Consider the following 8,518-nt stretch of genomic DNA (forward strand, 5'->3'; position numbering starts at 1 on the left):
GCCTTATCATTTATCTCCCTTTTGACCCACTTAAAATTTGTTCAATTTTAATATTCTCTACTTTTTTATGTTCAGTTTGTTTTCTGTTTTACATTATTATTGTTAGATTTTTTTGTTGTGTTTTGGGGTATGTTTTTCTGTATATGAAATCCAGGATAGATAAATCCATAAAGATAGTAACTAGAATAATGGTTTCTTGGGGGTACAGCAGGAGCGGTTGTGGGAAAATGCAGAGCTAATAACAATGAGTACAAGAAAGAAAAGAATGTTCTAAAACTGATTGTGGTGATAATTGTACAACTCTTCTTGATATGAGTGAACTATTGAATCAAATGATATGTGGATTATATTCCAATAAAACTGTTAAACACTCTTTTAAACTCAGGTAACTGCTTAGGGAAAGATTTAGACAACATAAAAATAAGAATGTCTGAACTGAATCATATTCTTGTGCACTCTAAACTTTGGGTTGGAAGCTGTCTTCATGATCTAGTGCTGCTGTCCCAAACGTCAAAAGAGGACAGCTTAGCACACAAAAATGCACTTCAGCACCGTTTAGGAGGCTAGGAGGCCGAATTCCGGGTGTCCGCTCTAGGGGAAGACTTGCTGTGGTGGTTTGGAAACAGGATTTGGCAATGCAGCTCTTTTGCCACATGCATGTGGCTCTGAAGCAAAATTGGGAAATTGTGAAGGATGTTATTCAGATTATGGTGATTTCATATTTTTAAAAATATATTTATGGATCTTGAATAATTTTTTTTTAATTTGGTTTGGTTTTTGTTGACCGCAAGGTCATCATTGTTTTCTAAGACTTAGTAGGAAGATCGAGGAGGAAGCGAAATACATGCTGATGGTGTAAGAGACATACTGGGGCAGTCGATCTCGTTTGCAGCCTTCGTCTCAGCAGTCACTCCTGAGAGGGGCTGTCTGGGCTTCATCAGCCTGGCCTCTCTGCACATACACACGCCACGGGACTTCAAAAAGTTGTGGGGAGAGGGAATTAATAGATAATACAATTTTTTCATGAAACTTTCGAAGCCTCCTCTCGTGTGTGTTTCTATGCCTATACATGTTCTCTTCGCCAATGAACTACCACCACCACCTTCAAATATCAACCCCTACCCCTAGAACGTTTACAAAGAATGTAGCAATCCAGGTATCGCAGTACTACAAGGTTTTGCATTAATCAGGTGAAAGAGTCATGGCCAGTGAGTTAGGAGACTAAGCATTTATCTTGAATAATTTTTAAATTGTTGTGAGGCACATGAGAGGCGCTGAGGTCGCAAAGGTCACTGGCCCCTCTTCTGGAGGAAGGTATTAACTGTCTCTTCAGCTTCTGCTTCCTGATTCTTGGCGATCTTCTCACGTGTCTGAGCATCTACCTTACCCCATCTCTTCTTCTCTAACTTGCTTGTTTAATCTCTTTTATATCCTCAAAGAGATTGACTCAAGATATACCCTACACTAATCCTGCCTTACTAGCATAACAAAGACGAGGCTTTTTTTCCCCCCCTGAGATCATAACCACAGCATAGAGGTTAGGTTTACGACCTATATATTTGAAAGACACAATTCAAACCATAACAGCAATCAGCATGTTGACCACTTATACCACCCGGGGGCTAAAGATTTAAAATAAGGGAGGGAGGGACATGAAAATATATGAATAGATAATTAACAAACAATTATGTAAAAACGTATAGCTTCATTAGACATAAAAATATATATATCTCAAAAAAGTGCACAAGAAGGCTTAGAACAGCTGTAGTTCTAGTAGAAACTGGACATAAAAAGCAACCAAGAGTAGATAAACAAATGTAAAACAATCACATGAATCTATTAAAGGGTTTGAACTACTAATACATGTAGCAACATGTTAACAATCTCAAAAATATGCTCAACCAAAGAAATCAGGTATGAGAATGCCTAGTGTATAGTGATATTTATGTGAAGTTCGTGAACAGCGAAGTTACTCTTTAGTGATAGAAATCAATATTGGGTGGAGGAAAGATATGAGGATATTTTCTGGGGTAAAAGAAATGATCGATGCCTTGATCAAAATAACAGTTTCATGAGACATTTATCAAATGTATCAGATTAAATTTATCAAACTCATTGAATTAAGAACTTGAACTGGAAACTTGAGTTTTGTTGTATTTTTCTTTATGTGAATTTTAGCTGAATCAATAAAAATTAATTGTCAGACTAACTGGGCACCTATAATCTTTATGACCCTTTTCTTTCAGGGGAAATGTGGCTCATAACATTGACCGAATGCCAGGGAGCTGGGTCTGACTCATAGCAACCCTGCAAGACAGCGGAACTGCCTCAGCAGACTTCCAAGGCTGTAATCCTTAAGGAGAACAAGAATCACATCTTTCCACTGAGCATCTGGGGGGTTCCAACTGCCACCATTGAGATAAGCAGCCAAGTGCTTAACCAGTGTGCCACCAGCTCTCTGAATGCACACAGAACCCTAGAGAAACACATTTTATCTACCTACCTTTGGAGAAAACAGTGTAAGTGTTCCTTCCTTCAAGTGGAATTTAATTCTCATTCATCTTTTAGAACATTTTTTTTTAGAACATTTGATCCACAGTTAATAGCCTTGCCAGAATCACCCAATGAAACAAAATATGTCTTATCTTACTAGTAGTTCTTGAGGTTTTTCAGTTAAGGACTAATTATTTTTCTGTAAATGCCTTTCCTAATCATTGCCCCCCAGTGCCCAGCCCCCACGCCCTCCTAAGTACTAGTGAAACATAAGTGAAAGAGATCAAGACTATCGAAAACCAGCAGTCAATATTAGTTGAAAGGCAAGATCTGGAATGAGAAGCTAGAAAACAGACAACAGAGGAAAAAACACACCATCTGAGAGACTCACCTTAAAACTATGTGTTCCTTATTTTTCCTCTTGGGCTGTTGTCATGGCATGGGGAGCCCCCAGAGTGCTCAGGAAGGGTTTGTTGGAATCAGGATGGGAACAGATCGCTCCAGGCTTCACAGCCCCTCATTTGGGATCCTAAATGTGAGCCTGGCTGCCTGAGGAACAGGAACCCCAGCCCTGGTTGCCTGGATGTATCCTGGCAACCTGTCAACAAAACAGACAGACCTGCGTTCTCTAGTAACTGACTGAGAAAACCAAAACCAGAGATAAAAGCACTCCAAGACACCAGAATAGGATTAGATTTCCGCTTTCTTTCAAGGTCAAGACTCCGAGAACATTCCCCATGGACTCAGCTTGAAGCCAGGAGAAGCAGATGAATTTAAGTCACAAGGGTTTCCTTCGTGTGGAAAGGCAGTAGAACCTTTCTTAAGAAAAGAGAAGAGATTTACTGATGATCTTACTGATCTCCTTTTTAAGGGCCTCTCAAAATGATTATGTCGAAGGGTTTGAACTTTACCGAAACAAAGAGATAAGTGCTCATGTAACTCGTCATGGCTTTCGAAGGGTGGTGCAGGCTTTTAAAATACAAGGAACTGTCATATTTACTAAAACAGAATGCATATGCATATATATTTAAATTACAGTTAACATTTAAGCATGTATCTAAAATGGTCGTTCGGTGTTGTGAGGTGCCATTGAGTCGGCTCTGACTCATAGTGACCCCATGCACCACGGAAGGAAACACTGCATGGCCCTGCATCATCCTTACCATCCGGCACCATTCCTGTGCCGGAGCCCATTGTTGCAGCCACTGTGTCAATCCATCTCATGGATGGCCTTCCTATTTTTTGATGCCCCTCTATTTTACCTTCTCCAGGGTCCCGTCTCTTCTGACAATCTGTTCAAAGCATGTAAGAAGAAGTCTTGCCATTCTTGCCTCTAAGGAGCACTCTGGCCTTACTTCTTCTAAGACAGATTGGTTTGACCTTTTAGCAGTACTTTCAATATTCTTCTCCAGCACCACAACTCAAATGCATCGATTTTTCTATGGTCTTCCTTATTCAATGTTCAATTTTCTCCATTTCTTAAAACCCCAGATAGAAAAGCACCAATATTAACCTAGCTATGATACTACTCCATAATGAAATGCTCTGCTGCAGGCATTAAAACTTAGGATGTAAAACAAAGTTCAAGGACATGGAGAAAAGTCCATGTCCCTCTACAACACTAAAGGAAATTAAGAAGTTACAAAACAGAAGACATAGCAGGAGAAGATTAAATTGTGTAGTGTATGTAGGAGTATGTATGTGTTTAACTCAAAGGATGTACATCCAAATGTTAACAGTGGCCATGGTTATTTAGCGCTGGGTAGTAGGAGTCAGGACCATTTTGTTGATGTGTTTGTCTCCAAAGAGGAAAAACTCTAAACGAAGATTCCAGAGCTCTGCCCCTCAATTCTGATGGCATAGTGGTCGCCATTGGATTCCTACGCAGTGGGCTACAAGCCACAATACCACAGCTGCCTCTAGAGGGAAATGTCAAGCTGTTGGCTCCCATAAAGATTTCCATTCTTGGAAGCCTATCTAAGGCCACTATGAATTGGAATTGACTGGTTGGCAGTGGGTGGTGGATTTGTTCCTCACTCACAGAAGATGGAATGGGTATGTAATTCACAGGGCTGCTTATTTTGACAAAGTCCCTCCAAACCACACAATCTGAAGACCACTGGACGATGAACTTCCACATTCCAGCAGCTGCCACCTGCAACGTCAGCAGTTAGAAACCGGTGGCCCCTCTATGGGCGAAAGAAGGCGCTTTCTACCCCCATAAAGAGTGACAGTCTTGGGAACTCAAGGGGCAGTTCTGCCAGGTCCCGTAGGCTCTCTGCAAGTCCTCAGCAACTAGATGGCAGTGCGTTTGGCTTTTGTTCCGTATGCTCCATTGATGAATATATTCTTTATGGATATTGAAAGAGACTTATACTATGCACTTTAAACATTTCTAATGTTGATACTTTCCTTCAGAAATCTTGCACAAGATACCATATAAAAATGTTATTATTCTATTTCTTGCCCTGAGTATTTACTGTCCAAAAATAAATTGATATATATATATAAAATACTTGCCTAAAATTGCTTAAGAGCAGCCGTAATGCCCCTGACTAAAATACTTAAATGAGGGCAAAAAAACGTACACTACTTATTTCTTAACATTTTAAGCTTATTAACTTACTACCTCGTGGGCCCTTCTAACATGCGGATGTTTTTATTTCTCACTTTGCACAGACTGCACACCTTGCCAGTCATTTGTGAGCGAGGTGCACTATTTCGCTAAAGGAAGTGTCCAATAAATAAACACCGTCCTAAGGACACACACTCTTCAGGGCGTTTGTTTGGGCCAGTTGGCAGGACCGGAAATACTGGTTCTAGGCAGTTGGGGCACCCTGGGGAAACACCTCCCAAGCAGACATTCCCACGCTACAATCGGACAACGACTTCTTGAGCAGGACCGGAGCCACATTCTCTGGAGGCCACAGGATAGCAGACCTCAGCTGTCTGCACTCGCATTCGCTTCTGGGTAAAGGGCTCACTTGCCAGTTGCCAGCTGCTCTCCGCATCCAGCGGTGCTGCCTCTGCACGCGGCGGGGGAGGAGCCTTCGTGCTTCCAAATCCTAGTCCCATTCGAAACGCAAAGTGTGTAGTTTCAGCCTCAACTGAACTTCCTGGTATTCCAATGTATTTCTTGGCAACGCAGCACTTCCTACGAGGGGTGTGTGTGTGTGTGTGCGTGTGTGTGTGTGTGTGTGTGTGTGTATTACCCCTTTTAAAAGGAATGGAGTCAAGCTTCTAAAGACTTACATTAAAAAGAAAGGAGGGGGGAAAAAGGCAACATCAAAAAGCTCCTACAACACAATCTTTTGATGATTTAAGTGTCAATGAAGCAGAAACACATGGAGTCCATTTTCCATAAATCACACAATCTTAAAAAAAAAAAAGAGGGGAGAATGTGTTGGGCACGATGTATTATTGTGTTCAGTTGAATCCCAAACATCTGAAATATACTTGGAGGCGGATGAATCCGAAACATGTACCATCCCTATTTATAACATTAGAGGGACGGAGCCCTTGATGCTCAGCGACAGTTCAACTGTACACATCTGTTGAGCCGGCAACTCGCATCCAGCACTAGCGTCGGAAAACTGCAGACACTCGACTCCAGGCTCAGAGCAAGGACGCGGAAGCCAGCCCTTAAATGGGGCTGGGCTGGTCCGCTGTTACTTAGGATGTTCTTGCCTAAAGCAATTTCAAGTTCTTGCAAGCTATTTGATGTCCAGTTCCCCATTGGGTTGCTAACTGCAGTATCAGAGGTTCAAACACAGCAGCTGCTCTGCAGGAGAAAGAAGGGGCTGTCTAATACCATACAGTTAGAGTCTGGGAAACTCAATTCTGCCCCGGGGTTGCTGTGGATCAACATTGACTGGATGGCAGTGAGTTTGGGCTTGGGATTTTGATCTGTGTGTGTCACTCTGAGATCATGCCAGCCCCTGTCAAAAATCCAGAGATGACCCCTTATGGCAGCAATGCCACCACAAGGAATTTTGGGGTTCTGCTTTTCATAAACTATGGTTGTTGTGTCTGCTTGAGCTCACCCTACCTTTTTCATTAAAATAATGAATCGTGGTGGTTTCAGAGCAAGAGAAATGCTACTGGTAGTTGATTTCGCTGGTGAACTTGATTTGATGTGCCCTTATTGATGCAAAGCCCAAGACTGAATTAACAAACTATTGATAATCATTTTGAGTTATTTCAGCTCTGCCTTCTGTCTGCAAGTACTTATTTCTCTCTCCGTGTCTTTCCTTTGTTTCCCATCCTTCCTTCCTTCCTATTTCCTTCCCTTCTTTCCTCTCTACCTGCCTACCTATGCACCTACCTATTTTTAAGGCAGCAGCAAGGCCCAATAAAGGACACTTGTGACGTTTGGCACAAGAAATGCCCTGGATGCCTTGTTCTCTCTCTTGTATCCATTTATTGTTTATGTTATCCTTACAGGCAAACTCAAACAACCAGTGACAATTACTTGATATCTTCTTGTCTCCAATCCTTCAAGTTGGTATGAATATTCTTATTTGACAGATGAGGAACAGTGTGTTGTAGCGTGCTTAAGAGCATCACTTCCTTCTACCCAGTCGATGCCAGTAGTACCCTCCCCCCTCAGAGGGGCTCTGGACCTGGTTAATTAACATCTAAGATGGAATGGTTTGTCTTTCTGGTGTCCACCAACTCTCCTTCCACTGCTTCCCTCCAAGACCCTGTTGCTAGATTTCCATACAGAACAGTTTGATCTCAGAAGATGGAGCTGTTTTTCAAAGTATGCCTTTTGTCACAGGAACACCCTTTCCGTGAATTGAGTTTTATATACTGCATTGAATTTGAAATACCAAAATTTAAAATACTGCGACATGTGTCCTGGGGTAAATTAGAAAGGAAATAGAAGGGAAGAGAGGAGGGTACATTCAAATGCATACCTTAATAACTTAAAAAGACAAGTTATTTGATGTGTTGAGTAAGAGTCTTGTCCAATAGATCTTCATTCACCAGGACTCCTTCTTTGGAAGTAATGATTCTCCTTTTTTTTTTTTTATTCTTGCAATCAAAAAGAAAGCAGAAAATATGTAAAATGGAAACAACTTTAAAATGTATCAAAAGGGAGCTCAAATGATAAGGAGTTACATTTTAACTAAGCTACATCTTGTTTAATCAACTTTACAGTGGTCTCTGTCTGACAGCAAAGCTATTCATGTTGCTGGACTATATTCAGAGATGATTCACCAGAGGTTTAGTCCATGTGGGGACCCTGCAAATAGATTTTGGGTTGCCACTGTCATCCATAGCCTTCTGCACACTGGGTATTCAGAATTTAAGTCTAATATCATTCTCTCCTTTGGGCTTAGATTTTAATATTTATAATCCTTGGGTCACACAAGCTGGTGTGCTTCTTCCATGTTGACTTAGCTGATGCCTCACTTAGATGGCTGCTTGTTTTAAAACAAGCCCTTAGGACTCCACATGCTATTATTTCTGACAGATGGGCACCATCTGCTTATATCTTCAATGAGCACTTCATGAGGGCAAGTACCAAATAGGACCACATCATAAGAATGAATTGTTCTTAGGTTAGGGCTGCAATTTAGTCCAAGCCCTAAATCCATTCATATATCTATGATATATATATATATTCCATTTTAGATATCATTATTATTGTATTACCATTTTATGAGAGAAAAGGTTATAAATCATCCCCATGGGACATAAGGTAATTCAATTAATATATCATTAATTAATATTAATTCTGTTAATGGTATAGAATTTAAAACACTGTTCAAAGGAAATTATACATGTGCAGGACAGCTTTTCAAACCGCAATATGTGAATTGTTGACTTGTATAGAAGTGATCAGACACTATTTATATGAGCACTATCAAATTAGGGATAGGAAAAAAGTTTCAGTAGCACTCATTTACCAAGGCAGAACCATTCCTGCCAGACTAACACGTCATAAAATAGCAAAGAAAACAAATAATATAAGACAGCCCCAGGACTAAAATACTTAAATGAGGGCAAAAAAACGTAC

This window comes from Echinops telfairi, unplaced genomic scaffold (assembly GCF_000313985.2).
Source record: "Echinops telfairi isolate 266 unplaced genomic scaffold, ASM31398v2 ScPeMD7_7469;HRSCAF=8507_1, whole genome shotgun sequence".
NCBI lineage: Eukaryota > Metazoa > Chordata > Mammalia > Afrosoricida > Tenrecidae > Echinops > Echinops telfairi.